The sequence below is a fragment of the Pan troglodytes genome, chromosome 16 (assembly GCF_028858775.2).
Source record: "Pan troglodytes isolate AG18354 chromosome 16, NHGRI_mPanTro3-v2.0_pri, whole genome shotgun sequence".
Lineage (NCBI taxonomy): Eukaryota > Metazoa > Chordata > Mammalia > Primates > Hominidae > Pan > Pan troglodytes.
The window spans coordinates 67970461-67995425 of record NC_072414.2 but is presented as its reverse complement, the minus strand read 5'-3'; the positions used below and the strand labels follow the sequence as shown (position 1 = coordinate 67995425).

Genomic DNA, 24965 nt, shown 5'->3' with positions numbered 1-24965 from the left:
TCCCAGGCCATCTCCCCACGTACCATTTGCTGCCTCGTCACACATCCCAACCCTCAGGTGACTTTTTCCCCATCTTTACAGGTTCCTCTCTTCCCAACACCGGCTCAAGAGTAAGCCAGATCTTTCCCGATTCTTCTCTACTTTCTTGCTGTTCCCCCAAACAACACATAAAGCTTTTGCATTTTAGAGGTTTCATTGCTCACTACAGAGAACAGTAAGGACTAACAAAAACAAAAAGTGTGGGAAGCTGGAAAGATTCAAGGATACCATAGTGATTTGTTGATTCTTTTTTCACAGTACCAGAGTTGGGGGAGTGAACAAAATACACAGAACCCCTGCCCTTTGGAGCATTCATTCCATGGGGGAGATGGGCAATACACTTAACAACTAATTAATATAGTAGGCTAGGAGGTGCTATGAATAAAAGCAAGACAGGGAGGAGGAAAGGATGCTGTGGGAGTGGGGATAGTTTTAAAGGAGTGGTTGGACTATGAGCAAAGCTGAAATGAGGCGAAGGACTATGAAGATACCTGTGGGAAGAGTATTCCAGGGGAGAGAACCATTAGTGCTAAGGGCCTGGGGCAGGGGGTACAGCAAGGAGGCCAGTGTGGATGGAGCAGAATAGGATGGGAGGCCAGAGAACTATGGGGCAGAGAGTGCTTCATCTTGCAGTCAGAGTACAAAAGGCAATGAGCCCAGAGTTTGAGCTATGCTGACTTGGGCTCAAATCTTGGCTCTGCCCCTTAGGTCATTTACCTTGGGCTCCCCCACTTCTTATCATATAAACAGTTGACCACAAAGGGTGGTCACTGCAATATGAGATGTGAAACTTCCTATCACAGGACACAGCACACAACAGCCATAGTAAGAAAGAGAGACTGATGAAAATCAAGTATTTCAAAGTAATCTGTGAACTTTTGTGATTCAAGATTGTCGACAACTGAATAAAAATCTCATTTTAAAGAATACTAAATTAAGAAATACTTTAAGAAAAAACACATTTCATAATGAAGTAGCTTACAAGGTCGATCAAGGAAAAACAAATATCCCAGTTTTAGTGCCTTATTCAACAATGTACTAAAATATTCATTATAATCAGTCACCACAGACATGTGAGTTTCATAGCTTGGAAAACTTTTCCCCCACTCTCCCAAAAACTCTCGTGAACGGAATAAAAACAAATAATGCTTAAGCATTAATAGTTTCCCATATGACTTTCCCAGTTTAAATATATGTTTTAAGAGAAAAAAAAAGTAGTCCAGAAACATTTTTATATTTCCTGAATTGGCCTTTGCACAATAAAGCCTTCTCAGCTCTGCATTAAATGAAATCCTGCTTGAATGGAAGACAGCAGACTAGTCCGTTTCTCAAACTCTTCAATCATGAGATTCCCAACTGAAGAAGATAGTGATGCTCCCCACAGGAAAACTCATTTCCTCCCCAGAAATCAAGTAACACCTCTTGCTTTCTGCTTCTTGCCCAGTAACATCAGGACTCATCTTGAGTTTATCTGATCATAGACTGGAAATCCCCAAGACAGAAAGATCCTGTCTCAGCATTTCTGTAAACACCAGGGAATGTGCTCCTCCTAAACTGAGTGTTTTCCACGAGGCAAGAATACTATGTACAAACCGCTATACTGTTTCAAAAGAACACAGTGTAATGAAAAAGGTAACATCATGTTGCTCTAAAACCAATCACATTGACCAAGGCAAAAACAGAGCTTATAAAATTAAAAGAGATAGTCTTATATTTCCTACTTAATATTATTCATCAATTTATAATTAAAAGCTGTTATTTGCATGGGATATACTTTCCAAATAATTCCTTCTATTCACCTATACCTTTCTCACCACTATCTCAACTATGTGACCTGAGTAAAAAAGCTATTAGCCCCACTGGGTGAATTTTCACTGATGCAACTACAGCAATTTCTAAGTCCATGAGAACTGCTAGGAATGTTTAACAAAATCCAATACCTGCATTATAATAATGCACTTTAAAAAATGATTAAATACACATCCATAGCTGAATGCAGAGATTCCAAGAACTTTGAATGCATAATTGCTACAATCATAGAGAGACTGGATTACGAGCCACGGCTGGTATGGATGGATTCCTTCCTCCCATTAAGGCACTCACAGACAAGTGTGATAGACAATGTTGCTCTGATGACTGGCAGTGAGACCAGAAGATAGTGTGCAGGGCAGCAAGGAGGGTAGGGTGGGATGCGATAATGGAAAATGGGAGTGATTCATTCTACTTAATGCATATACGTTTTATGGGTTTAAATCTGGAGGGAAACAACTTTTTAAACTCAACTCCTTGTGTGTGAGAATTAAATGGAAGCACATCTTGGACCCCACTTTTTATAGGTTTAGTGCCACCTCAAAAAATTCCATACTGATCCATTCTGAAACAACTGCTTTTCTTACTGGAAAGCCACAAAGTTGGTGCAGAATCTATGAAATGGAAAATTAGACCCAAGTCAACATGCTCATGCATAAGCTTGATTTTAATGAAAAGGTACATGGAGCAGCCGCACCTGGAGGAAAAGCCCCCTCAGGGCTCCCCACCTCCAGTATCCCCATGTGCTTGAGTTTGCATCCTTACCCTGTCCCTGACTGTGTGACCTTGGGCAAGTTAGTTAACCTTTCTAAGTCCTGGCTTGTTCATTTTCAACATGGACATAACAGGTTTGCTGTGAGGACTAAATGAGCTCATACACAAATAGTTTTAGCTCAGTACCTGGTACATATGAACATTTAAGAAACATGTCCTTCTCGTGATTAGATGTGACACTCTGACCATATTTTAGAAGCAATTACGGTTCAGCTATCATATCCCAACATCTTGTGATAACCATTTTCATTTTTTGCTTCTAGCTCTTACTATTCTTTTCATCACAATATTTTAGGGTGGAGGTATTTGGGGGAGGAGGTAAGCAGTTATATACATCCCATTTTCCCACTGTTGTTCAAAGCAAGGTGAAAAGCCAGGGAAATAAACACATGCACTGAAGAGAAATTCAGTCTTTAGGATATGATGTGATAGGTGTATGGAATATAAACAAATCATATAATTTCAACCTCTCACATATAGGGCATCAAATCATAGGTAGGTCTTATTTTAAAAGAAAAGCCAAGCAGCATTAAAGAGGATAGAGGGAACCCATATGGGCCTATTGCTAGCTCAGTATTGGTGACTGTGAAACAGGGATGGGTGAGCTAGATTACGGGGGTGTTTCATGGGGTCTGACTTCCAACAGGTGGCTAGCTTTAGTCATGTTCAGATGCAAAACCATAATGAGTTTGAGTATGCAAGTCCCAGGGATTCTGTTGAAGGCCATCTTTTCTCGGCCATCAAGGGAGACAATTTTCTAGGTTTAAGCCTCCCTGGCAAGTTAGCAAGCAGGGAACTGCCTGCCCTAGCTTGCACCTGTCCCCTGAAGGGGATTCTGGCCTGACGGTGAAGACCCACCATCCCTTCCAGACAGCCCATTCTGCCGCTGGGGCACCTCCCGACAAACGGGGGAAGCCCACTAGGAAGTGGTCACGACCAACCAAGCCACAAATCCTCAGGGTGTGGGATTTCCACCTCTATACCACGTCTGAAAACCGAAAATAGGCGCCCGCTTGCCATACTGCAATGGGATTCCCCCCAGCAGCAACCCCCCCCCCCCACTCCAGCTTGCATGTTTTATTAATAAATGCAAGATGGCACACGGAGGCAAAGAATGGGAGGTAAGGCATCTGCAGCTGGACCCGAACCAGGGCAGTTTGCAAAAATAAATAAGAAGCATGTGACAAGAAGCAGGTCTCCAGGCTGGAGCTGAAGCCCTGGGCTGCCCCACGCACCCTCGCCTGGCTCCCCCGGCCAGGGGGATGAAGGTCAGCGGCAAGATCCCAGCCCTTCCGAGCACGTATCCTGCAAACCTTGACCGGTCCCCCCACCCCCCGCCCCGACCACAAGACTCGGGCAGTGAGGCAGGGGAAGCTCTGGCCGCGGCCGGCTGCGAGGACACATACCTGCTGCCCGGGCTCGGGATTCGCTCGGCTCTGCAGCGGCGCCGGCCGCGGCTCGCGCTCCCGGGGCTCCCCTCTCCGCCCCCCCGCCCCCTCGCGGCCCCGCCGCTCCCTCCGCCCCTCCGCCCACCGAGCTCGGGGGCGCGCGCGAGGCCTCGCGCCGGCGGCTTGGCCGAGCCCGCGCCTGCGCCCTCGCCTCCCGCCGGCCGCGCGCGCGCGCCCCCGAGGCTGCGGAACGGCGGCGCGGCTGTCTAGGAAACCGCGGCGTCGGCTGGCAGGGGCTGGCGGCCCGAGCTGGGCAGGGGGCGGAGGCGGGGGCTCGGATGTCTCCGGGGCTGCCACGCAGAGCGGGCTTCGTGGCGTGGGTGAGGGGGTCGCGGGGCAGGGTCGGGGCCTGAGTGCGAGCGTGTGGAGAGGCGAGGGGGCCGCGAAGGGTGGGTTTGACGGGGACGCGGGCGGGGCGCAGAAGCAACAAGTGCGGAGGCCGAGGGCGTCGCTCGGGGAAGCGGAGGACCCCCGCGGGATTTCGTACAGCTGAGAATGGGAACCTCCCGTCGCTTTGGCGCAGCGCTTTGCAGTTTCCAGAGCTCTTTCCCAGTTGCTCCGTTTCATCCACGCGGGGCGCCCGGTGAGGGAGCGGATGGCACGCAGTGCCCCCTGCGCTTGGAGGCCACCGAGGGGAAAACGCCTCTTTCTGTGTGGCCGGAGTCATAGCACGGTCTGAGTGCCTTGACTCTCAGTTGGCTGCCTAGGAGAAAAATACCTGTCAGTACATTCATTTGATGGCCTCAGCTCAGGACCCTTGTAGGGACGTGTTTCTCCTCTTTTTCCGTTTTTCGTTATCTGACTCTTAAAAAGGCTTTTTACACGTCCCCATCTCCTTTCCCCATGAAATCCCAGTACCGCAGATACACTGTCGACCTGCTTATGTGCTGTATGTGTTATCTGTGTTTGATGCATAAAAAGTAACATTGCGCCCCTTGGAGGCAGCATCGCCGCGGTGGAGAAGCCTGTCCTAGGGCCATGATTGCCAGTTACCGGGTGGGTTAAACGGAGCCACTGAGCAATCTGGATGCACCCACAGATATTCTCTGTGGTTAAAAAAAAAAAAAAGTCCTCACCCATAATGGGTACTACTCTAATTAATGTTTGCAAGGGCTGCTGTGAATACGGCCATTTAAGCAGCTTCTGGATTCATAGTAGCTTATTATCGTTTGTCTTCTCCATCAATTCTTGCTAAAAATATAGCCATTTTCCTATAGGGTGTTGCGATTTTTATGTTAAAATATTTGAAAAGATGGGAAACCCTTGTTTCTAGGACACGGAGTTTCAGAATGGCTTTTGGCTCTGCAGATAGGTTTGATTTCTGATTCTTGTACCTCTTCTAAAGTGTTTTTATTTGATTAGGTCCAGTTGGCCTCCCAGGAATGTCCTTTGTCTTTTCTTCCTGCCGTAGCTTTTTTAGTATGGATATAATGAAAATGGTAGAGTTGAAGGACTTCAAAACCACCTCTTGGAATTGCCCCACGGTCTTGGACTACCTTCCCTGGATTATACGGAAATATCTATACAGGGAGTATCTACTTTTGGCAAACTGAGAAAAAAATGTAAAATTTCTTCAGATCCTCCTTCGCCTTTCAGCATTTCCTACTCATCTCTAATCTCTAATGGTGGAATTTCAGAGGAAGAAACACTTGGAGATGATACTTGTGGAAGCTACCTGGGTTGCCAAAGGATTTTTCTACATTTCTAGACGGAAGAAATGTGGACTAGAATAGAGAAAGTGGAGATGGGTTAAGAAAAATTAATGGAGGATGCATGGGAGGGGAGCTATAGTTTTCTGACAGTCGGTGACAGCATTTTAACTAGGTACACTTTCTTTAGAAAAAGCTTTGGCATAGCTTGCCCAGATTGTTATCCACTCCATTTTCCACCTTAGTAGAACTCTACTTAAGATTTGATTGAAACTATTGAGAAGCATCCAGTTATAACGCTAATTAACTCTCAGAGTACAAGTATTTTGAAACTTGCTGAGAGAAATTTGAAGACCACTTCAAATTTCTACCAGGAATCTTTGTATCCTAATAAAATTTTTTTGAATTCGGGTTCATACGACTTCAAGGGAACATTTTTTTCTACAATGGCTATTTATAATATAATAGCCATTGTAGAAAATATTTATATTTATAAATATTTATATTATGTATTTATAATATAATAGCCATTGTATTGAAAATTACATGCTAATAACGTTTACCTGTGTCTTTTAAGTGTTCTGGGTTTTGTCCTTTTCTGAGTAATCCGAGTTAATGGAAATTGTAGGTGCAACCATTTCATGTTGTAGTGTGAAGTCAAAAATCCCAAAACATGTATAATTTGTCAACTCTATGCTGCCCCCTGGTGATGTCTTACTTCACAGCACCTCCCCAAACTAAAATCTCCCTTCGATAAATTTTTTAGGGTATTGAAAACTTAAGTGTGGACGAGATGCCATTCTGCATTCTTCAAACTGGGCCTTCTCTTGTTTTCAAATACCCTGAGGCCTAACACCGGAGGAGGATTAGCCCTTGAGGCTGATGAGGCTAGAGGAACTGTGAAGATCTGCCACAGATCTCACTTTCACTTGGAGCATTATTCTTGAACTTAACTGGCTTATAAGACTCACTTGGGAACACTTGCTTAAAATCAGATTCTGTGAGTCATAAATTCAGCTGATTAGAAAAAAAAATCGGATTCTGGAGCCTCCTTTCAAACACCTTGAAATCTAATATCAGGGGGTTGACTGGTGATTTTTTTTTTTTTAACTGCCCCAGGTGATTCTTATTGACAGGAGAGGGTGGGGGAATCCTAGAGCTATAAATAGTACAGGTGCTGCTTCAGTACACTGCAGGTGACTAATGAGAGGGAATTTTGTGAGTAAAGGAGCTTAGTAGCAACAGGAAAGTATAAGAGCTGTAAAGCAGAAGTGGAACTGTGGGTTTAAGCTTGGTATATCACTTCCTTGCCAGACATAACTGTTTGTTTCTAACGTGGCTGTAGTTGGCATTCTCTCCCATACCAAGATACCTTTTGAGGTAAGTCAGATTTTCTTTTAGTTAAAAAGACTGCCTTTTCAAGAGTACCAGGATCACATAAATGGAAAATTTGTACATGTATGTAGCTGCAAGATTATGGGAGGATAGATTAGAGATGATGTTGATCCTGTGAATGTCTGAAAAAGATTGGTAGCAGAGTTAAAGCTTTTGTTCTCTTGAGATAGTTGCTTGTGAAAATAGAACAAGTGAATCTGATGCCATGTGATTTGTGAAAATTTGAATAATGCCCAAAGTCCTTAAATTGTTAATGTGATATAAATGTTAATATTTTGAAAGCTCTTCTAAATGTTATAATATAACCTCACTTATTTGGAATGTACAGGTAGAAAGCCAATCTGAGTTGGTAAAAGCCTGAAAAATGGAATATATGTGACTTTGTGTGGTATTTATTTTAAATTTGAATACATACAATATCTAAGTCGTTTTTTATTATTTAATTTAATTTTTATTTATTTATTTATTTATTTATTTTTGAGACGGAGTTTCGCTCTCGTTGCCCAGGCTGGAGTGCAATGGCGCAATCTCGGCTCACTGCAATCTCCGCCTCCCAGGTTCAAGCAATTCTCCTGCCTCAGCCTCCCTGAGTAGCTGGGATTACAGGCATGCGCCAACACACCCAGCTAATTTTGTATTTTTTTTTTTCTTTAAGTAGAGACGGGGGTTTCTCCATGTTGGTCAGGCTGGTCTCGAACTCCTGACCTGAGGTGATCTGCCTGCCTCGGCCTCCCAAAGGGTTGGGATTACAGGCGTGAGCCACTGCGCCCGGCCGCTAAATCGTTTTTTTTAAAAAAAATCCTGTTGAGATGACTTTAGCAAATAAATATGATTAGTAACTAGCGACATTCACGTGCATGCAGTCTGTGTGGATACAATACCATGGACTCAGTAGGCTCTCAATAAAAATTAATTGTAAAGTTTTCTCCTAAGTAGATTAAGAATACTTAATGCAGCAAGCCCATCTTCAAAGATAGTACTTAGAGCAGATTTTACCTTGAATGGCATACCAAGAGTGGGGCAATAAGAACAGTAGATCTTGCGTATGGACAATAGTAATTCTCATTATCTGTAGAGAATTTATACTACAGTAAACCCACTAAAAGTCTGTTTTTTATTTCCAGTAATTTTTATGTACCAGTAATTCTAAACTGTGTCAATAATAAAATAGTCCTCCAGGAAAAATCTCTCATGGATCTGGATTTTAAACAATTTCTGTAGTCTCTGTTAAGTTTTAGTATATGAATTTAAACTTCAAATCAGCACATTTTAATTATTTTTTTAATAAACAGTATATTCTATATGGAAATTAATTTCGAGAACTCCCACTCATACAATTGTCCTTCAACAAACATGGACCCAGCTATTGTATATATTTCCAAGTAAACTCATAAAAGTTCAGGGTAATTCAAGATTTAAGGCACAGTTCATGTTCGCAACCCTGGTGGTCCATATTCCTGCATTTAAACAGTAGATTCTTTGTAAACAATGGTAGCACAGTGATTTTAAGGATGAAGAGACAGAACTTGATTACTTCAACATTGTTCTATGTGACCACTTAGAGTTTTTGTTTATGAAATTTAAGAGTGAAACATAGTGTAAACTTTAAGGTATAATATTTTTGTTTCATGGAATTATCCTCTTGAATAATTTTTTTTGAGACAGGGCTTTGCTCTGTTGCTCAGGTTGGAGTGCAGTGGCACAACCTGGGCTCACTGTAGCCTCCACCTCCGCCGTTCAAGCAATTCTCCTGCCTCAACCTCCCGAGTAGCTGGGACTACAGGCGCCCAGCACCACGCCTGGCTAATTTTTGTATTTTTTTCAGTAGAGATGGGGTTTCACCATGTTGGCCAGGCTGGTCTCCAACTCCTGACTTCAAGTGATCTACCCACCTCAGCCTCCCAAAGTGCTGGGATTATAGGCATGAGCCACCGTGCCCGGCCCCCTCTTGAATAATTGAATTCAAATAATACATTTAACTTTGAATTTTTTTCTTTTTTCATTGTTAATAGTTGCTTCAAAACTAAAAAAGAAATCAAGAAAAGAGGTGTAATGTTATTTAGTACTGCAAACAAACCAGTACATTGGCATATGTGTTTTTTATTTTTTGAAAATGTTAATTTCATTACAATTTCCTTTTTTGTACTATAATACTTACTTTATTTTCTATTGGTATATAAGTGGAGTTGAATTTCCACTGTCTCTTTCCTATTGTTTCATTTCATGATAATTACTGAAAAATAATTTTATCACATAGAGGAAGAGGTAATAAAAAAATGATCCCTCTGACCTGAGGTCTGGAGTTTGAGACCAGCCTGGCCAACATGGCGAAACTCTGTCTCTACTGAAAATACAAAAATTATCTGAGCGTGGTGGTGGGCGCCTGTAATCCCAGCTACTTAGGAGGCTGAGGCCAGAGAATCGCTTGAACCGGGGAGGCAGAGGTTGCAGTGAGCCGAGATCGTGTCACTTCACTCTAGCCTGGGCAATGAGAGCAGAACTCCATCTCAAAAAACAAACAAAATGAAACAAAACAAAAATGATCCCTTTGGCTGGGTGCAGTGACTCATACCTGTAATCCTAGCACTTTGGGAGGCTGAGGCGGGCAGATCGCTTGAGCTAAGGAGTTCAAGATCAGACTGGGCAATCTGGTGAAACCCCTTCTCCACCAAAAATATTTTAAGAATTAGCCAGATGTGGTGATGTGCACTTGTGGTCCCAGTTGCTCGGGAGGCTGAGGTGGGAGGATGGTTTGAGCCTGGGAGGCAGAGGTTGCAGTAAGCCAAGGTTGCACCACCGCACTCCAGCCTGGGTGACAGTGTGACACCCCGTCTCAAAAAAAGAAAGAAATCCCTCTGGATGTCAGATGTTCTAAGTATATTAATGGGCCCAAATGATCACCACGTGAATGGTATTCAGTTTTTAAGTGAGTTCAGTTATGTGTTTGATATTTGGAATTTTGCATGTACTCTATGAAGAACCATTCCTTTGGCTACACAATTCACGTGCCAAAATGGAATATCAGCGAGTGCATATACATGTATTGAAAACAAAAATGATCCACTATTCCAATTGTGGTCTAATTAAGCTATTTTAAAACCTAGCAAGTACAGGCCGGGTGCAGTGGCTCACGCCTGTAATCCCAGATCACTTGAGGTCAGGAGTTTGAGACCAGCCTGGCCAACATGATGAAACCCTGTCTCTACTAAAAATACAAAAATTAGCTGGGCGTGATAGTATACGCTGGTAGTCCCAGTTACTTGGGAGGCTGAGACAGGAGAACTGCTTGAACCGGGAGGCGGAGGTTGCAGTGAGCCAAGATTGTGCCACTGCACTCCTGGCTGGGCGACAGAGCAAGACTCTGTCTCAAAAAATAAAAAATAAATAAAAATAAAACCTAGCAAGTACATATCCATGTAGTTATTGATAGAATCCTAGTAATTGCTGACATTTATGGAATACTTGCCATATGTCAGACACCATTCTATGTGCTTTATATATACTAATTTATTTTTTTCATAGCAGTCCCATTGGGGAGTTATAGTTATTAATGTCGTTTTACAGATGAAGAAACTGAGGCACAGAGGGATTAAGTAGCCTGCTCAAGATCACACAGCTAGTAAGGAACCGAGATTCAGACTTGGGCAGTGTGATTCAGAGACTTTAAATTCAACGCTGGTGCCTCACTGCCTCACGTTTGTACACAAAGTTGTGCCTAAATAAGTTTGAGGAATCATTAAGTAGTAGGAAAAACATTCTGGATTCCAGAGTTCCAGCTCCAGTTCATTCTGTAACTATGAGTAAGGGAAATAAATCAAAGTCTCTAATTTAGAGAGACTTGTGCTTACTTCATCTAGAAGTTCTCTAAGTTTTTTTCTAACTTTAAATTTTTATGATTCTATGATTATTTTCACATAAAGGAGAAAATTTGTCTTTTTACTTTCTAACAGACTAAAAGTGAATCAGAAAAATAAAGAACCAGCATCAAATTTGAAGGTAGATACATTTTTGATGTTTTGTAGTTACAAAAATATACTATTCTTAAACCTTTTATGTTCGTTATTTGTATGACTACAGAAAGCCCATAAACTTCTGAATGATTGATTGTTGCATTCTAACTATTGACTGGAATACAAATTCGTATTATTAATATATGCCACTTTGATATAATTAAGGTAACCTGAGCTATTGCCTTGATCTTAGTGCCATATAAAGTAAAAGCTCTTTGGGAAAATTAACTTTCTAAGTGGAAGACAGATCATATACTACTTTTTTTCCTCTTCTTTCCCACAAAGACTACCACCTTATTAAAATGACAAGACATATTAGGCTTCTGTCTGTGATAATACATGTAACATTTTTTTCTTGGGGAACACAAAACATAAAAAGTAGCTTTCATAATAAAAGAAATGTAATTCCTTGTCCTTACAAAATCCCTGTTTGCATAGTATGAAGTGGCTCCTCACCACCATCTGATCTTTTAATAAAATTCTATTTCCCTCTTAACCCAACTCCTAGCCTTTTATTTGGAAATAGTAACAATAGTTTTTCTGGGACTTAAAGAGTCGTGAAAGGGGGAAAAATTAAACATGACAACAAAGTGAAACTTCTGCTTCTTACTAAAAAGTCCTTTGAGGTATCACTAAGTAAAAGAAAAACATTGATATGAAATTTGCATATATATTCTACTTTCCTTCTCCGTGTATTACTAAAATTGTTATATAAATATTCTGTTCTTGCTTATTTCTTTATAGTGGCCACAAATTCTATTAAAGCAGAAGAAATAGTGGTGAACCATAAAAGAGAACCAGTTTCCTCTCTATTCTGCAATTTAGAGGAAAAATTTTCATCCAAGGACAGATCAGGTAAGTATTCATTCTTTTTAATGTTTTGGGGCTATATATGTAGCCATAATTTGTTAATTATAATCCTAGATCATTGGTTTGATTTAACTAAGAGACAATAAGGTAGTCTCTGCAATATGGAAAATTCTGTAATTTTTAATTTTATGGGTTTCAGTTCTGTTTGAGAAGACTGTATGTATAGAAGTATGTTCAATTAGGCCGGGCACGGTGGCTCACGCCTGTAATCCTAGCACTTTGGGAGGCTGAGGTGGGCGGATCACAAGGTCAGGAGATCAAGACCATCCTGGCTAACATGGTGAAACCCCATCTCTACTAAAAATAAAATTAAAAAAAAGATTAGCCAGGCGTGGTGGCGGGCGCCTGTAGTCCCAGCTGCTCTGGAGGCCGAGGCAGGAGAATGGCATGAACCCCGGAGGCAGAGCTTGCAGTGAGCCGAGATCGTGCCACAGCACTCCAGCCTGGGTGACAGAGCGAGACTCTGCCTCAAAAAAAAAAAAAAAAAAAAAAAGAAGATTGTTCAATTATATGTTAACTATTTATTTAGAAAAGTAGAAACAACAAAGTGCTGTTGCTGGTTAAGTTTAAGTCTGGTCTTTGTGATTTAAAAATAACATGAATATAATTCAACTTTTAGGCTGAGCACAGTGACTCACGCCTATAATCCCAGCACTTTGGGAAGCTGAGGCGAGAGGATCGCTTGAGCTTAGGTGTTCCAGACCAGCTTGGGCAACAGAGTGAGAGCCCGTCTCTATAAAAAAATAAATAAAAATAGGCAGGCATGGTGGCACACACCTGTGGTCCTGGCTACTTGGTAGGCTAAGGTGGGAGGATAGCGTGAGCCCAGGAGTTCGAGGCTGCAGTGGGCTATGATCAAACCATTGCGCCACAGTCTGGGTGACAGACTGAGACCCCATATCTTAAAAAAAAAAAAAAAAATTAGTTTTGGAGAACAGGAGTCTGGAGAAAAGTCCAAGTTGTTGAGCTTAGAAAAACAAAGGCTCGGCTGGGCATGGTGGCTTACGCCTGTAATCCCAGCACTTTGGGAGGCCAAGGCAGGCAGATCAGGAGGTCAGGAGTTCAAGACCAGCCTGGCCAACATGGTGAAACCCCGTCTCTACTAAAATACAAAAAAAAAAAAAAAAAAATTAGCCGAGCGTGGTGGTGAGTGCCTGTAATCCCAGCTACTTGGGAGGCTGAGGGAGGAGAATTGCTTGAACCTGGGAGGCGGAGGTTGCAGTGAGCCATTGCACTCCAGCCAGGGCAATAGAGTGAGACTCCGTTTCAAAAAAAAAAAAAAAAAAATGAAGGCTGGGGGTGACAATAATGCTTTTCCAGTAGATGAGATGCTGTCATACTGAGGATGGTGCCTGTTCTTTTCTAACCTCTACGAAGGAAAAACAGCAGGAAAAAATAGATTAGAAAAATCAAAGATTTTGAAATTAAGAATATTTGAGGTTGTAGTTATTTACTTTGGGAAATTGTAGAATCCTCTTTCTAGAAGATCTTCCAAGTAGTGAACATCTGCTGAGAAAAGCTTATCTACCACTTATACACCCATCATTAGGTCTTCTAACCTTATGATGCTATGGTTTACTTTGAAACGCAGACAGTTATTTATGTCTAAGGCTAACATGATATATTTCTAATGATAGAATAGGTAAACTTATAGAACTTTAAGACTATGGAGAATGATATTTTAGGAGCACAGAAATAGTCATATGTCTTATCCAATTTATTCCATTCTTGGCCGTGTGACCATCATTAACATATTTAATTTTTCTTGGCTCTTGTAATACTCTCCAAGTACATATATGTTACCATCGACAGAAATGGAATTGTGGACTCTTAATGTATCATCTCTACCAAGACTAGAGAGAAGGATGGGAGGACAGATTTAAAGAACAATGTGTTCAAGTGGGATTGTTAAGAATAGTTCCCCGAAATGTGGGATAGGGTGGAGATTTCAAACAATGAGAAACAGGCTACAGTATGGTAATCTGAAAATCTCATGTGGGAGCAAGGAAAGGGCTGTTGTTCTTTCTACTGAGTCAGAGAAAGAGGAGAAATTAAGGGAAGTAAGTGGTTATATTGGAAAAGGCACCTTGTAATCTAAAAGAGAACCAGCTTTTTATTAGAGTGAACTGCACAGAAGTGAAAAATAAATTTAGGGTAAAAAGGGTTTTTCCTCAAAGAAACAGACTTTCCAGTAGATATTGTTGATGAATAGGGAAGAAGGGGAAGAATGACTGAGATGTTGAAGAATTGGGTGTAGAGTGAATGTGGTTAGGAGGGTTTGAGAGTGAGGATGGGAGGGTCAGAGGTAAAAGGAAAAAGAGGCTTGTGCATATGGGGTGAGCAAATAAAATGGAAATGAAAGAAGCATTTGAGTAGGAGAAAAAATAGACACAAGTTGAGGAAAAATTAGGAACTTTAAGATAATATTTCTTTGTAAGCAAGGAGATGTTAAGGATGACCAGTTATGTATACTGAGGAAATATACTCAGGAAAATGGTTAGAGTGTGTGTGTGTGTGTGTGTGTGTATGTATGTGTGTTGCAGTTGGAAGGGGATGATAATTACCCCAGGCCTGAGAAGGGCACACACATATGAAAAGTAACTAGGCTGATTGACCCTCTTATTTCAGAGTTTTCCTGGAACAATGTTGACAGACATATCCTGTTTGGATTTTTTTTTTTTCTTTTATGAGACGGAGTATTGCTCTATCCCCCAGGCTGGAGTACAGTGGCGTGATCTCAGCTCACTGCACCTCCACCTCCTGAGTTCAAGCCATTCTCCTGCCTCAGCCTCCTGAGTAGCTGGGACCACAGGCATGCACCACCGTGCCTGGCTAATTTTTGTATTTTTAGTAGAGACGGGGTTTTACTATGTTGGCCAGGCTGGTCTCGAACTCCTGACCTCAGGTGATCCACCCACCTCGGCCTCCCAAAGTGCTGAGATTATAGGCATGAACCACCACGCCTGGCCCCTATTTGGATATTGATTGTAGACTGAGTTTCTAGGCTTCAAGGGCATAGGAAGTCTTTAGAAAGACCCAGGTATGTATGAGAGGCAGCGCTTAGGGTAGTGAGGGTGGGGAGCACTATGATTTTTTTCTCCTTTACATTTCTATACAGAGCTATAGCACTTTGTAGAGACATGCATAATTCAAGACTATTTCTGGCAGCAAAGAATGGAAAGTTTGGTATTGCCATGTGGCAGTAGCTTAAGAGTTTATAAATCACATTCACCAGCCAGCTTTTTTTTTTTTTTTTTTGAGTCAGAGTCTTGTTTTGTTGCCCAGGCTGGAGTATAGTGGCCTGATCGCAGCTTGCTGCAACCTCTGCCTCCTGCGTTCAAGTGATTCTCATGCCTCAGCCTCCGAAGTAGCTAGAATTACAGGCATGCACCACCACACCTGGCTAATTTTGGTATTTTTAGTAGAGATGGGGTTTTACCACATTGGCCACGCTAGTCTCAAACTCCTGGCCTCAAGTGATCTGCCTGCCTCGGCCTCCCAAAGTGCTGGGATTATAGGCATGAGCTACCGTGCCCAGCCTCCAACCAGCTTTTGAAACTTTTTTTTTTTTTTTTTTGAAACAGGGTTTCTCTTGTCACCCAGGAGTACAGTGACAAGATCATAGCTCACCACAGCCTCGAACTCCTGGGCTCCAGGGATCCTCCCACCTCAGCCTCTGGAGTAGCTGGGACTACAGGCCTGTGCCATCACAGTCAGCTAATTAAAAAACATTTTTTTTGGACACATGGTCTCACTATGTTGCCCAGGCTGGTCTTGAACTCCTGGGCTCAGGTGATCCTCCCACCTCAGCCTCCCAAGTAGCTGGGATTGTAGTTGCAAGCCATTGCGTCTGGCTGCAACTTTAATTCTTGATGAATTATTAATTTGGGGAATTTGTGTTATTTCATATTTAGCATATAAAGTGAATCTTTATTATTAAATCATTTTACATTTGCAGAGACTGCAACCATACACTATTTTTTTTCACTTTTTTTGAGGTAAAATATACATATAAAATTTACCATCTTTACCACTTTTAAGTGTACAGTTTATTGGTAATAAATACATTTATATTCCTTTTTTCACCCTTTATCCTTCCCTCTCCTCTATCCTTAATGGCCTTTGGTAACCACCATTCTACTCTCTGTCTTCATGAGATTCACTTTTTTTTAGCTTCTATATATGAGTGAGAACATGATATTTGTCTTTCTGTGCTTAGATTATTTTGCTTGACATAATTGGCCTCCAGATTCATCTATGTTGCTGCAAATGACGGGATTTTATTCTTTTTTTTATGGATGAATAATACTCCAGTGTGTACATATATCCTATTTTCTTTATTCATCCATTGATAGGCACTTAGGATGATTTCATATTTTGGCTATTGCTAACAGTGCTGCAGTATAGACGGGAGTGCAGATAGCCCTTTGATATATTGATTTCTTGGATGTAGACTCCATAGTGGAATTGCTGGATCAGATGGTAGATCTATTTTTAGGCTTTTGAGAAGCCGCCATACTGTTCTGCATAGAGGTTGTACTAATTTACATTCCCACCAACAGTATATGAGGGCTTTCCCTTCTCTACATCCCCACCAGTATCTTTTATTAGATGATATTTCATTGTGGTTTTGATTTGCATTTCTCTGATTAGTCATGTTGAGTGTTTTTTTTAAATACACATGTTGACCATTTGTATGTCTTCTTTTGAGAAATGTCTGTTCAAGTCTTTTGCCCATTTAAAAATCAGATTATATGTATATATTTTTTTGCTATTGAGTTGTTTGAGCTCCATATATATTCTGGTTATTAATTCTTTGTCAAATGGATAGTTTGCAAACATAGTCTTCCATTCTGTGGGCTGTCTCTTCAATTTGTTGATTGTGTCCTTGTGCAGAAGCTTTTTAGCTTGATGTAATCCCATTTGTCTATTTTTGCTTTGGTTGCCTTTGAGGTCTTACCCCAAAAATCTTTACCCAGACCAATGTCATGGAACATCTCTCCAATGTTTTCTTCTGTAGTTTCATAGTTTCAGCATTAAATATTTGTCTTTAATCTATTTTGATTTGATTTTTGTGTATGGTGACAGCTAGGGGTCTAGTTAAATTCTTCTGCATCTGGTAACCTTTCCCCATTGTATGTTCTTGGCACCTTGGTCAAAGAGGAGTTGGCAATAAATGTGTGGATTTACATCTGGATTCTCCATTCTGTTCCATTGGTCTATGTGTCTGTATTTATGCCAGTACCATGCTGTTTTGGTTACCATAGCTTTGTAGTAAATTTTGAAGTCAGGTAGTGTGGTGCCTTCAGCTTTGTTCTTTTTGCTCAGGATTGCTTTGTCTATTCCAGGTCTTTGGTAGTTCCATATAAATTTAAGAATTTTTTTTCCTATTTTTATAAAGAACGCCATTCGCATTTTGATAGAGATTGCATTGAATCTGTAAATTGCTTTGGGTAGTCTTTATCATTTTAACAATAATTCTTCCAATTAATGAGTATGGAATATCTTTCCTTTTTTGTGTGTGTCCTCTTCAATTTCTTTCATCAGTTTCATAGTTTTGCTTGTATAGATCTTTCACTTCTTTAGTTAGATTGATTCCTAGGTATTTTATATATTTTTGTAGTTATTGTAAATGAAATTGCTTTATTTTTAATTTTTGTGGGAACATAGTAGGTATATACATTTATGGGTTACATGAGATATTTTGATACATGCATGCAATGCATAATCACATCAGGGTAATGGGGTATCCATCCCCTCAAGCATTTATCCTGTGTGTTACAAACAATCCAATTATACTCTTAGTTATTTTAAAATGTACAATTACATTATTTTTTACTGTAGTCACCCTGTTGTGCTAGAAAATACTAGGTCTTATTGATCCTTTCTAACTAATTTGGATCCATTAACCATCCCCACTTCCCCCAACCAGCCCCCTGCTCCACCCTTCCCAGCCTCTGGTAACCATCTTTCCACTCTTTACCTCCATTAGTTAAATTATTTTAATTTTTAGCTCCCACAAATAAGTGAGAAGATGCAAAGTTTGTTTTTCTGTGCCTGGCTTATTTCACTTAACAGTGACCTCCAGTTCCATCCATGTTGTTGCAAATGATAGGATCTCATTCTTTTTTTTATGGCTGAATAGTACTCCGTTGTATGTATGTACCAAATTTTCTTTATCTGTTCATCTGTTGATGGATGCTTAGGTTGCTTCCAAATCTTAGCTCTTGCGAATAGTGCTGCAGTAAACATGGGAGTGTAGATATCTCTTTGATGTACTGACTTCCTTTCTTTTGGGTGTATATCTCAGAGTGCAATTGCTGGGTCATATGGTAGCCCTATTTTTAGTTTTTTGAGGAACCTCCAAACTGTTCTCCATAGTGGTTCCCACCAACTGTATGTGAGTGTTTCCCTTTCTCCATATCTCCTCCAGCATTTGTTAATGTCTGTCTTTTGGATAAAAGCCATTTTAACTGATGTAAGATGATATCTCATTGTAGTTTTGATTTGCATTTCTCTGATGGTCAATTATGTTGAGCACCTTTTCATATGCCTGTATGCCATTTGTATGTCTTTTGAGAAATGTCCGTTCAGATCTTCTGTCCATTTTAATACCAGATTATCAGGTTTTTTTCCTATAGAGTTGTTTGAACTCCTTGTATATTCTGGTTATAATCCCTTGTCAGATGGGCAGTTTGCAAATATTTTCTCCATTCTGTGGGTTGTTTCTTTTTTGATTATTTCCTTTGCTGTGGAGAAGCCTTTTGTTGATTGTTTCCTTTGCTGTGTAGAAACCTTTTAACTTGATAGGATCCCATTTGTCCATTTTGGCTTTGGTTGCCTGTGCTTGTGGGGTATTACTCAAGAAATCTTTTTTTTTTTTTTTTTTGAGACGGAGTCTCGCTCTGTCGCCCAGGTTGGAGTGCAGTGGTATGATCTCGGCTTACTGCAAGCTCCGTCTTCTAGGTTCATGCCATTCTCCTGCCTCAGCCTCAGCCTCCCAAGTAGCTGGGACTACAGGTGCCCGCCACTATGCCTGGCTAATTTTTTGTATTTTTAGTAGAGACAGGGTTTCACCGTGTTAGCCAGGATGGTCTTGATCTCCTGACCTCATGATCCACCCACCTCGGCCTCCCAAAGTGCTGGGATTACAGGTGTGAGCCGCTGCGCCCGGCCTACTCAAGAAATCTTTGCCCACTCCAATGTCCTAGAGAGTTTCCCCAATTTTTTTTAGTAGTTTCATAGTTTGACATCTTAGAATTAAGCCTGTAATCTTATTTTGATTTGGATTTTTGTATATGGTGAGAGATAGGGGTCGAGTTTCATTCTTCTGCATATGGATATCCAGTTTTCCCAGCACCATTTATTGAAGAGACTATCCTTTCCCCAAGTATGTTCTTGGCACCTTTGTCAAAAATGATTTCATGTATGGATTTATTTCTGGGTCCTGTGTTCTGTTCCATTAGTCTATGTATCTATTTTTATGCCAGTATCATGCTGTTTTGGTTACAATAGGTCTGTAGTGTAATTTGAAGTCAGGTAATGTGATTTATTCAGTTTTGTTCTTTTTGCTTAGAATAGCTTTGGCTATTCTGGGTCTTTTCTGGTTCCATATAAGTTTTAGGATTGTTTCTTCTGTTTCTGTGAAGAATGTCATTGGTATTTTGATAGAGATTGCATTGCATCTGTAGATTGCTTTGGGTAGTGTGGACGTTTTAACAATATTGAATCTTCCAATCTATGAACATGAAATATCATTCCATTTTTTGTGTCTTTTTCAATTTCTTGCATTGGTATAGTTTTCATTGTAGAGAGCTTTCACTTCTTTGATTAAGTGAATTCCTTGATACTTCATTTGTAGCTATTGTAAATGGGATTACTTTCTTGATTTCATTTTCAGATTGTTCACTTTTGGCGTATAGAAATGCTACTAATGTTTGTTTCTTGATTTTGTATCCTGTAACTTTGCTGAATTCGTTTATCAGTTCTAAATTTTTTGATGAAGTCTTTAGGTTTTTCCAAGTATAAGATCATAATAATCTGCAAACAATGATAATTTGATTTCTTCCTTTCCAATATGAATGCCCTTTATTTCTTTCTCTTGTCCTATTGCTCTAGGTAGGACTTCCAATACCATGTTGAATAACAGTGGTGAAAGTGGGCATCCTTGTCATCTTCCAGATCTTAGAAGAAAGACTCAGCTTTTCCACATTCAGTATGATACTAGCTATGGGTCTGTCATATATAGCTTTTATTATGTTGAATTATGTTCCTTCTATACCCAGTTTTTTTAGTTTTTATCACAATGAAATGTTGAATTTTATCAGATGCTTTTTCAGCATCAATTGAAATAATCATATGATTTTTGTCCTTCATTCTTTTGATATGATGTATCACATTGATTTGTGTATGTTGAACCATCCTTGCATCCATGGGATAAATCTCACTTGGTCATGACAAATGATATTTTTAGTATGTTGTTGAATTTGGTTTGCTAGTATTGTGTTGAAGATTGTTGCATCAGTGTTAACCAGGGCTATTGGCCTGTAGCTTTTTTTTTTTAATGTGTTTTTATCTGGTTTTGATATCAGGGTAATACTGACCTTGTAGAATGAGCTTGGAACTATTCCCTCCTCCTCTCTTTTTCAGAATAGTTTGAGTAGTATTGGTATTAGTTCTTTTTTAAATGTTTGATAAAATTCAGCAGTGAAGTCAGAGGTCTCAGGCTTTCCTTTGTTGGGAGACTTCTTAATATGGCTTCGATCTTATTAGTTGTTATTAGTCTGTTTAGGTTTTGGATTTCTTCATGGTTGAATCTTGGTAGGTTGTATATGTCTAGGAATTTATCCATTTCTTCTTGGCTTTTCAATTTATTGGCATGTAGTTGCTCATAGTAGCCTCTAATGATCCTTTGAATTTCTGTAGTATTGGTTGTAATGTCTCCTTTTTCACCTCTGATTTTATTTATTTGTATCTCCTCTCCTTTTTTCTTAGTCTGGCTAAAGATTTATCAATTTTGTTTATCTTTTCAAAAAACCAACTTTTTATTTCATTGATCTTTTGTATTTTATTCATTTCAATTTTATCTCTGCTCTTTATTCTTCTACTGATTTTTGGGTTTGGTTTGCTTTTGCTTTTCTATTTCTTTTAGATGCTTCATTAGGTTGTTTGTTTGATGTTTCCCTACTTTTTAAATGTAGGTGCTTATAGCTATAAACTTCTCTCGGTATTGCTTTTGCTGTATCCCATAGGTTTTGGCATGTTGTGTTTCCATTATCATTTGTTTCAGTAAATGTTTCAGTTTTCTTTTTAATTTCTTCATTGACCCACTGGTCATTCTGGAGCATATTGTTTAATTTCCATGTGTTTGTATAGTTTCCAAAGTCCCTCTCATTATTGATTTCTGGTTTTATTCCATTGTGGTCAGAAAAGATGTTTGATATTATTTCAATTTTTAAAAATATTTTAAGACTTGTTTTTTGACCTAACATATGGTCTATCCTTGAGAATGACCCATGTGCTGAGGAAAAGATTGTGTATTCTGTAGCTGTTGGATTAAATGTTCTATAAGTATCTATTTGGTCCATGTGGTCTATAGTACAGATTAAGTCTGATGTTTCTTTGTTTATTTTCTGTCTGGAAGATCTGTCCAACGCTTAAAGTGGGGTGTTGAATCTCCAGCTCTTATCATATTGGAGTTTATCTCTTTCTTTAGCTCAAATATTTGCTCTATATATCTGGGTGCTCTAGTGTTGGGTACATATATGTTTAAAATTGTTATATTCTCTTGCTGAATTGACCCCTTCATTATTATATAATGACCTTATTTGTCTCTTCTTAAAAGTTTTTGTCATGGAATCTATTTTGTCTGATATAAGTATAGCACTCCTCTTTTTTGGTTTCTGTTGGTATGAAATATCTTTTTCTGTCTCTTTATTTTCAATCTATGTGTATCATTATAGGTAAAGTGTGTTTCTTGCAGGCAACAGATCATTGGGTCTTGTGGGTTTTTTTGGGTTTTTTGTTTGTTTGTTTTCTTATCCATTCAGCCACCCTGTCTTTTGATTGAAGAGTCTAGTCCACTTACATTAAAGGTGATTATTGATAGGCAAGGACTTACTCTTGCCGTTTTATTTGTTTTCTGGTTGTTTTGTGGTCTTCTCTTCCTTTTTTCCTTCCTTCTTGTTTTCCTTTTAGTGAAGGTGATTTTCTCTGGTGGTATGATTTAATTTCTTTTTATTTTTTGTGTATCTGTTGTATGTTTTTTGATTTGAGATTACCATAAAGCTTGCAAATACTATCTTATAACCCATTATTTTAAGATGATTACAACTTAACACTGCTTGCATAGACAAACTAACAAGCAAAAAGAAAACTAATAAAAACTTTAACTTCATCCTCTTGCTTTTTAACTTTGTGTTTCTATTTATATCTTACAGTACTGTCTATATTTTGAAAAGTTGTTGTAGTTATTATTATCATTATTACTTGAGACAGAGTCTCACTTTGTCACCCAGGCTAGAGTGCAGTGGCACAATCTCAGCTCACTTCAACCTCTGCCTCCTGGGTTCAAACGATTTTCCTGCCTTAGCCTCCCTAGTAGCTGGGATTACAGGCATGCATGACCACAGCTGGCTAATTTTTATATTTTTAGTAGAGACAGGGCTTCACCATGTTGGCCAGGCTGGTCTCGAACTCCTGACCTCAAATGATCTGTGATCTGCCTGCCTTGGCTTCCCAAGGTGCTGGGATAACAAGTGTGAACCACCATGCCAGGCCCATAGTTATTATTTTTGATTGGCTCATCATTTAATCTTTCTATTTAGGGTAACAGTTGTTTACACACCACAGTTCAGTGTTATAAAAGTCTCTGTTTTCTGTGTACTTACTATTGATAGTGAGTTTTGTACTTTCAGATGATGTCTTATTGCTCATTGACATCCTTTTCTTTTTCTTTTCTTCATCCTTACTTCTGATAGAAGTACTCCCTTTAGCATTTCTTGTAGGACAGGTCTGATGTTGATGAAATCCCTTAGCTTTTGCTTGTCTGGGAGAATCTTTATTTCTCCTTCATGTTTGAAGGATATTTTTGCTGGATACATTATACTATTCTAGGGTAAACTGTTTTTAACCTTCAGCACTTTAAATAAATCATGCCACTCTCTCCTGCCCTGTAAGTTTTCCACTGAAAAGTCTGCTGCCAGACATATTGGAGGTCCATTGTATGTTATTTGTTTCTTTTCTCTTGCTGCTTTTGGGATCCTTTCTTTATCCTTAACCTTTGGGAGTTTGATTATTAAATTCCTTGAGGTAGTCTTCTTTGGGTTAAATCTGCTTGCCTTCTCTCTCTCTCTCTCTTTTTTTTTATTTGGCGGGGTGGCAGGTACAGAGTCTCACTTTGTTGCCCAGGCTGGGGTGCAGTGGTGCAATCTCGGCTCACCTCAACCTCTGCCTCCGGGTTCAAATGATTCTCATGCCTCAGCCTCTCAAGTAGCTGAGAGCACAGGTGTGTGCCACCACGCCCAGCTAATTTGGGACAGGGTTTCACCATGTTGGCCAGGCTGGTCTCAAACTCCTGGCCTCAAATGGTCCACCTTTGGGAGGCTTTAGCCTCCCAAAGTGCTGGGATTACAGGTGTTAGCCACCGCACCCAGCCAGCCTTTTTGTACTTGGTTATTAATATCTTTTTCTAGGTTTGTGAATTTCTCTCTTATTATCCCTTTGAATAAAGTTTCTACCCCTCTCTCTACCTTCTCTTTAAGGCCAATAACTCTTAGATTTGCCCTTTTGAGGCTATTTTCTAGATAATGTAGGTGTGCTTCATTCTTTATTTTGCTTTAATCTCTAACAGTATTTTCAAATAGCCTGTCTTCAAGCTCACAAATTCTGTCTTCTGCTTGATCAATTCTACTATTAACAGTCTCTGATGCATTATTCAATATGTCAATTGCATTTTTCACCTTCAGAATTTCTACTTATTCTTTTCAATTATTTTAATCTCATTGTTAAATTTATCTGATAGAATTCTGCATTCCTTCTCTGTGTTATCTTGAATTTCTTTGAGTTTCCTTAAAACAGCAATTTTGAATTCTCTGTCTGAAAGGTCATGTATTTCTGTTTCTTCAGGATTGGCCTCGCACCTTATTTAGTTCATTTGGTGAGGGTATGTTTTCCTGGATGGTCTTGATGCTTGTGGATATTTGCTGGTGTCTGGGCATTGAAGAGTTAGGTATTCATTGCAGTATTCTCAGTCTAGGCTTGTTTGTATCCACCTGTCTCGGGAAGGTTTTCCAGGTATTCAAAAGGACTTTGAGTGTTGTGATCTAAGATCTAAGCCATGTCTGCATTATGGGGCACCTCAAGCCCAGTAATGCTGTGGTTCTTGCAGACTTGTAGAAGTACCGTCTTGGTGATATTGGATAATTCTGGAAGAATTCTCTGGTTTACCAGGCAGAGATTCTTATTCTCTTCCCTTACTTTCTCCCAAACAAATGGAGTTTCTCTGTGCTGAGCCACCTCTGGCTGGGAGTAGGGCTATAGGTGACCCCTATAGCCACCACCAGTGGGACTGTGCTGGGTTAGACCTGAAGCCAGCACAGCACTGGGTCTTGCCCAAGGCCTGCTGTAACCAGTACCTGGCTGCCACTTATGTTCATTCAAAGCCCTAGGGCTCTACAGGCAGCATCTAGTGAAGCCAACCAGGCTTGTGTCCTTCCCTTCAGGGTGGCAAGTTCCTGCAGGCCCTGGGCAGGTCCAGAGATGCCATCTGGGAGCTAAGGACTGGAGTCAAAAACCTTAGAAGTCTTCCTGGTGTTGTATTCCACTGTGGCTGAGTGGGCTTTCAAACCATGAAAAACAGTTCTCACTTTTCCCTCTCCTTTTCACAGGCAGAGGACCCTCACCTTATGGTCACTACCACCCAAGGCCCACAGGGAGTACTGCCAGGCTACCACCAATGTTCACTTAAGGCC

The 24965-nt window shown here is 40.2% G+C and overlaps 2 protein-coding genes across 21 annotated transcripts in view; one reads left to right on the top strand and one right to left on the bottom strand.

The window, feature by feature from the left end:
• Positions 1-4116, bottom strand: part of TMEM266 (transmembrane protein 266) — a 145355-nt gene extending 141239 nt beyond the window's left edge. The window contains exon 1 of one of the 2 annotated variants that reach the window (XM_001146305.7): positions 4029-4116. The gene's annotated coding sequence lies outside the window, so the exon portion shown is untranslated. The remainder of the gene's footprint in view (positions 1-4028) is intronic. The other variant, XM_009429597.5, reaches the window with a different exon arrangement.
• The window catches only part of NRG4 (neuregulin 4), a 127135-nt gene continuing 105877 nt past the window's right edge, over positions 3708-24965 (top strand). For 5 of the 19 annotated variants that reach the window (XM_024349295.3, XM_054667815.2, XM_054667813.2 and 2 more), the window contains exons 1-3: positions 4271-4390; positions 11065-11110; positions 11869-11979. The gene's annotated coding sequence lies outside the window, so the exon portion shown is untranslated. Of the gene's footprint in view, positions 3891-4249; positions 4391-4437; positions 4654-6917; positions 7100-11064; positions 11111-11868; positions 11980-24965 lie in introns of those variants that run through there. The other 14 variants (XM_063795268.1, XM_063795273.1, XM_063795277.1 and 11 more) reach the window with 9 other exon arrangements.